This window comes from Apteryx rowi, unplaced genomic scaffold (genome assembly GCF_003343035.1).
Source record: "Apteryx rowi isolate R43461 unplaced genomic scaffold, aptRow1 scaffold_83, whole genome shotgun sequence".
NCBI lineage: Eukaryota > Metazoa > Chordata > Aves > Apterygiformes > Apterygidae > Apteryx > Apteryx rowi.
Window position 1 is genome coordinate 468,949 of NW_020451127.1, and position 6,597 is coordinate 475,545.

Sequence of the window (6,597 nt, forward strand, 5' to 3'; positions counted from 1 at the left end):
GCCGCTCGGACTACAACTCCCAGGAGCCTCCGCGGTCTGCTTCCGGGGCGCCCCCGCTCCCCGCGCCCTCTCTTCCGCCTCGCTCCCCCGGATGCGAAACCTCGCGCTCGCTCCCCCCCCTCCCCTTCCCCCTTCCCACCCTACGAGCGAGAGAGAGGCGCGCGCGAGGCTAGGCGGGAAGAGCGCGGGCGGGGGGCGGGGCCTGTCGCCGTGGCAACGGCTGGCGCCAATGGGCGGCGCGGCGTGGCGCGGCCGGCGGGGGCGCTGCGGCCGCCATTACAGGAGGCGGCGGCGGCCTCGCTGTGGCACCGGGCCTGGTGCTCGGGGCCGCGTCGCGGGTGACTCACGGGGTTTCGGTTCCTCGCTGTGAGAGCGGCTGCGGTGCCCCGAGTGGGAGGGCGGCTCTCGCCGGAGCCGCGGGCCGGCGGCGGTGATGAAAGGGCTGCGGCTGCCGGGGGCAGGCCCGGGGCCCGGTTCCGCTGCCGCCGGCGGGCGGGCGGGGGAGGCCGCAGCAGCCCGCGGAGCTGGACGAGCGGGAACACGGGCCCCGCGTAAGGACGGTTGAAAATCACGGGAACGCTGCGCTGTTGCTGTGTTGCCCGAGCCAAGGGAAGCCGCAGGCGTCGGTGTGCGTTAGCAYGCTAAGCTCGCGCCAACCTTCGCAGCCGCGTTCGTGTTTAACCAGCCTGTGGCTTGGCTGTTCCATACGTAGAAGCTCGCTGCTGATTTCAAGCACCCCGTTACCGTTTAGATTTAGATCTGCTGAATATCCGCAGAGGAGCTGCCCCCTCTTCCTCTGGAGCAGGCTTACTAACGACCGAAACCGGACTGGGCTAGCAGCTCCCTCGTTGCAGCGCGAGGCTCGTTGCCGTTTCCCGTCACGGCAGCCGTAACGTGAGCAAAGAGAAGCAGCGTTGGTGTCGCCTGCAACATCGGCGCCCTGGTTTGCGGTCGTCGCCTCGCTAAACGCTTGTGTGCGGTTCCAGGCACTGCCCAAAGATACGGGGTGGTAACCCTTAAGGTAGCGTGACTCTTGCAGCGTGCTTCCTTGCTTCTCACCGCCACTGGAATACAGTACCGCAGTGACATACAAAGACTCGTTACGTTCTCTTTCTCTGGATCAAAGGTTTTAGGAGCCAAAACGTGTCTTTGCTTTCTACAAAATGCTAAAACTGCTGGGGTGCAATGGTGAGCTGTGTTAATGGTTAATAGGAAATGTGTGAGGAAGGTAGCTTAATTTATTAGGGAAATGGGCTATTGATAAAGACTCAGATGAAAAAAAATACTGTTATAGTCTGGATGTGCTAGTCTGCCATCATATTGCTGATCCTCTGGTAATATGAGCTTGTATAACAAGGCAAACATGAAAAAAGGTAGATTTAAAATTATGGAAATTTGTAATGTCTTACGTTCTGTGTAGCAATTTAACACTAAACACTTAACCAGTTTTAGCAACAAGCTTGCATGCACAGCTCTTTGCTTGTTTTTTCTGGCCATTTCTGTTCACTCTTTCATCCCATCCCCATGTATTTATAAAGCAAACTTTTCAGACTACTAATCCCAAGAAAAGCTTTGTTTCTGGGTGACTGAAATGACATTTTGAAATATTCCCACTGCTTAGAAGCTTTCTTCCCAGAGAAGCGTTGAGATGCCTGCAATATATTTAAACTCACTAAAGTTCTCAAATTCGTACCGTGGTCTGCAGGCCCCAGCTCTGTTCACGCTAGTCGTACAAAGGACACGAGATAAAATGCGGCGGAAAGGAAGCCACCTACAAGTCAGAAAGTGTCAAAGTGGAATTTCCCAAAAATTTATCTGCCTGTTTTTAGAGCGGTAAGACCAGTAATGCAGACTGGAGAGTACACGTGGGATGGGAGGAAGTAACAAAGCGTATTGAAAATTTGCATCTGTAGCAGATGATTAGCTATCTCTAGCTACTGCACCTTTCCTCTTGGTGGTTTATTCCTCAGCGTTGTTCAGAAGATGTGGYGTGAAGTCCAGTTAAATCTGTAGACTGTGGAGGATGGCAGAAAGGTTAATGGGTAACCTGCATCGCTCTGTAGTGTTTACAGATGGGCTGTGCAAGAAGAGAAGGCGTTAAGATAAGGGGAACAACTTATGCCATTATTACAGGCTTAGCTTAAAAACCCTGCATAATCATTCAAAAGTCATTTGGTAAAATTGCTTTAAGTAATGCAATTAGCTTCAGCAGGCTCAGAATGGAAAATGCTTTAATATAATGACTTTGTAAAGAATATGACATGCCATCTAAAGCATGATCATTTAATATATGGTACTCTACTTACTGATCACAATAATTTCATTAATATTATCTTGTAGTCTTTTTTACAAGTAACTTAACAGGTGCTGCAAAGGCTGTTTTTTAGACAAGATTTAAATTCAGCTGATCACTCCCTGTAACTTGTAAGATGAAGATAAAACCACAACTGATATTTTGATTTTTCTTTTTTGTTCTCCACTGTCTTTTTTCTAATAATTTCCTTCTGTTCTGAAAAATGTATTACTGAGCTAGAGTAAGAAACTTTATTTCAAGGATATTTGATTATATTGGGTCATACATGTAAAAAGAAAAAAAACTTAAAAAACATCACATGCAGCAGAACTAAGTAAAAAGTTTCCTGTCTGTTGCCCCCTACTTAAAGCAAATTGCAGTAACAATCGCTACAGCACCTGTCTCCCTGCCCCATGTACAACCCCAAACAAGGGAAAACAGCACACCTTGCTACTTTACGAAATAGCTCGTGGTCCTCCACTCTAATATCTTTAGTTCTTCACTTAGACACCTGAACACTCTTGTATTTTCCCCAGCTGCATCCCCTAAACTCCCCCTCCGTTAACCTCGTTCTGTCCACGTCCCTTCACCATCGGCTGTGCAACAGGCAGCAAGTGGTGTGAAAGCTGTGGCCATCACTGTGGGACTGCTGTGGCCAGGCTGCTTGAGCTTATGCTGCCGCATGCAGATGGGAGGCTGATTTTACTCTCTCCCACAAAAGAACTTGGCGTCTCTACATTGAATGTGCCAAGTTCAGCTGAAATCGGTCAGCAGCTGTGAAAGTTATTAGAGAAGATGACAGGTGGACAGCGCCATCAGAGGGACAGTATTGCTTTAGGAAAAAAAGACATCCCCGTTCCCCGTCCTTAAATCAGAATAGTCAGGTGGATGTGTTTCTCTCCCAAATGAAGTTCCTTACAAATAATGGAAATAGTGTATTAARAAATAAAAACAACCCAAAACACTAAGGTTCTGTTTCTGGAGGTGGAAAACCGTTCAGTTTTCAGTGAGTACAAGCAATGAAGACTTCTGGTAGTTCTGGTAAAACATGCTTTTTAATTTGAATTTCCTTTCCTGGAAAACCTTTACCCACATGTAGCTCTCATTCAGTGAATTAATTGAGTAGCTGATATTCTTTTTGGAATCTGTTAGGATCTAACACCTTTACAGTCCAGTTATTATGTTAGACTTTCTTGCAGGTTCGCTCATACAGTTCTGCATGTGGTCATACTTGTTTTTTTTTTCTTGTTGCAGTCCTAAAAACAAAGAAACTGATACTGTGTTAATGTCATTTTATAGAAGATTATCGTCAGAAGAGGTAAGACAGATTGATACTTTTTCTGACACAATACCCAAATGATACTGAAAAATATGGTACCATAGAGGAAAGTATTTCCATTTTAATTCAAGCATTTCTAATCTTTGTCTATACTAAAAGGCTAATACATTTTTTTTTGGAAAAGCTTTGAGGATTAACTTGAAAAGTCAGTTGTCATTAATGCAATTTTTGAGCTTATAATTATTCCTAGAGAGTCAGAAATCCTTTTTTTTTTTTTTTTGTCCTTGGAATGCTACCAAAAACTGCTACCGTGACATGGAATCTTAAAGGGAAACTGCAGTAATTTAGTAATCAGACAAACACAAAATAAAATTATTGAAATTAGCACAGGGATGAGTTAAGGAAACCGTAGYGTGAGAAAGTGTGTGTAACTGGCCAAAGAAGAGGCAGAGAAGCAAGTAAACCAGTCTAGCTAAATAGCAAGGCACTATAGGTCTATTGAATCAGACTGAATTATTTTGTAACTGGAAAGGCTTCTATTGGAGCCAACAGAAAGGAACATAAGCTATCAAGCAATGCATAAGATATTAGAACTTCTGAGGTGGAATTTGAAGAAAAAAATCACTGAAGTTGTTAAAAACAAAAAGTATTCTAAAAATACAAGAAGCGGGAAACCAGGAAAAAGTCCCCAAACCCCCAAACCTCCCAAAGGAAACTCTGTCTGGCCTCATACATCATCTGTAATCAATGGAACAAATAAGAAAGATCATTTTCTGATCTCCTGTGTTGGGAAGGAGGATGTTAAAATTCTCTGGTGTACCTTTTAAAATTTCTGGTAAGCTGGATAAGGTGTTTGATGTCAGAAAAGAAGGTACGGGAGCAAGTGGATAAATTGCATTTTAAATTAAGTCCAAGAATTGTGAAAGCAAATTATGTGATCGAGCTGCTAGGAAAAATATAAAATGTGCCTCTAAGGGAAGCTTTTATGCTGGGTTATTGGTTGATAACACATCATATCTTAAGTTTTTATAATAAACTCCATGCTTTCATTTCTAATATCACTTCATGGCTCTCATGACGAGACCTGACTGGATGTGTATAGTTCTTGGGTATTAAAGCAGTTACATGAGCTGAGGTCCCTGAGGTCAAGAAATAACGTATGACCACTGGATTCCCCCAAGGCCCCCCATTATGAAACARTTATACCCAATGATATCTTACTGTAATTTTATAATCAGTTCCCAATTAAGCATTACTATTAGGAACAGAAAATCTTAGTTGCTTGGCAGTGGACAGGCTCATCAAGGATCTCAGAAAAACTATCCTTTTGATCTTCTTTCCCTTCTTAAATCCGTTTTTTCCTCCTCTTTTTTTTTTGCCTTGCCTCAGGCACTTTTTTGTGGTTTAGTGTTTGTTATAAAGGATACAATTTTCTTTGAATTACATGGGCCTGAAAATATGACCAATAATGACACTACCTCCTCAGCTGCAGCTGTATCATAAAATAAACCTTTGGGGATAGGTTTTGCATGGCCAAATTAAACAATTGTGAACATTAAATTCTTAAATGTTGCTTTTGGCTGATTACTTTGATAAAAATATTTAATCAAATATTAAATAACATTTTCACAAACCATGTTTTTAATCTGCTACATCAATAAGGAAAGCTTGCCACAAACCTCTAATAAAACACTACAGAGCACAATAGCTAACTCAGTGACCTTTTTTAGCAGAACTTCAAATAAAAGTATTACTGCCCTTTCTTGAAATAACATTGAAACGCCCGTCTCCTGATGAGCATGTGTGGAAACACTGCTGCTTCAGTCTTGATGTTTCTTTTGGTGTTTTATATGCTTCGGCTGCTCTGTGCAACTCCTTTATGTGGTTTTCATTTGTTATTTTCTAAAGAACAGATTCCTCTTCCACAGTAGAGTCATGTAACTCTGCTTAATCGGTATTCTGCCTAGTTTCTACAGGAAACTGTAAAAGGGTAATTCAGAAAGATGTCAGCTAGAAGAGACCAGAAGCGACAGCAGCCCATGATGTATCCTGGAAACACTGACCTTGGTCATGGTCACGGTCCTGTCACTGTACTAAATTCCCCCAAGACCTCAGCAAATGCTTCACATGCTAAACTGTGGCTTTACCTGACAAGGCTTGACAGAACATTTGTGAGATCCACTCACGTAAAGAGTTACAGCATTAGCTTTTTTTGTTAAAGCTCCTGAGCTGAATATTCCCATTGTGCCTGCTATTCTGAATTAGTTATACTGAGAATTCCTGTACCAAGAGAGCTTGGTTTAGCTAGTTATCCGCTTTGAAGACCTGGTTGCATCCTGTTGTGATCATTGTCCTCTTGAATTGTTGTTACAGACTGCAAATACTGAGCACATCTGTTCTGCATGCCCAGACAGGATGGAAAGCCCTCAGGGAGTTAGTTGAGCCTTGACTTATTTATTTATTTATTTATTACTTCGGCTGGATTAATGGTGGGCTGAGATGCTTTTAAACTGGATTAGCATGCAAAAGGGGTCGGGGTGGTGGAACGGCTAAACGGCGGAAACTGGCCCTACACCGGGGCCACACCATGCTGACAGGACTGACAGGACCGGCGCTTTGTTTYGCTCTGCCTGGGGATGCGCCGTGCCGCTGTGCAGCCAGGCCCAGGCTGCGCACCGGGGACCGCGGTGCGCTGTGGTGATCACGGACGGCAGCAGAGCGCCGGCCTGGCCCGGCCCAGCCTCCTTCAGTGCTGGAGAAACGCCCGCTGCGGCCGCTCCCGCCACGGGACAAGATGGCGGCGCGCCCCACATAAAGCAGCACCTCCTTCCCCCTCCCCGGTTGCCTTATATAGAGTCGGGAGGCGGGCTGACGGTCGTGATTGGCTCACCAGCCCGCCTTGCTTCCCTCGCCAGCACGTGCTGGCTGTATTTACCCGTTTTGATTGGTGGGGGCGCGCGCGCGAGCGCCCGTTTTCCAGAGAGCGCGAGCGCCGGGAGCCAACCGGCGGCAGCGGTGGCGGCAG

The 6,597-nt window shown here is 45.3% G+C and overlaps 1 protein-coding gene across 2 annotated transcripts in view; it reads right to left on the reverse strand.

Moving 5' to 3' along the window:
- Positions 1 to 461, reverse strand: part of DHX30 (DExH-box helicase 30) — a 34,870-nt gene extending 34,409 nt beyond the window's left edge. For both annotated transcript variants that reach the window (XM_026089742.1, XM_026089741.1), the window contains exon 1: positions 348 to 461. The gene's annotated coding sequence lies outside the window, so the exon portion shown is untranslated. The remainder of the gene's footprint in view (positions 1 to 347) is intronic.
- Between the last annotated feature and the right edge of the window lie 6,136 nt (positions 462 to 6,597).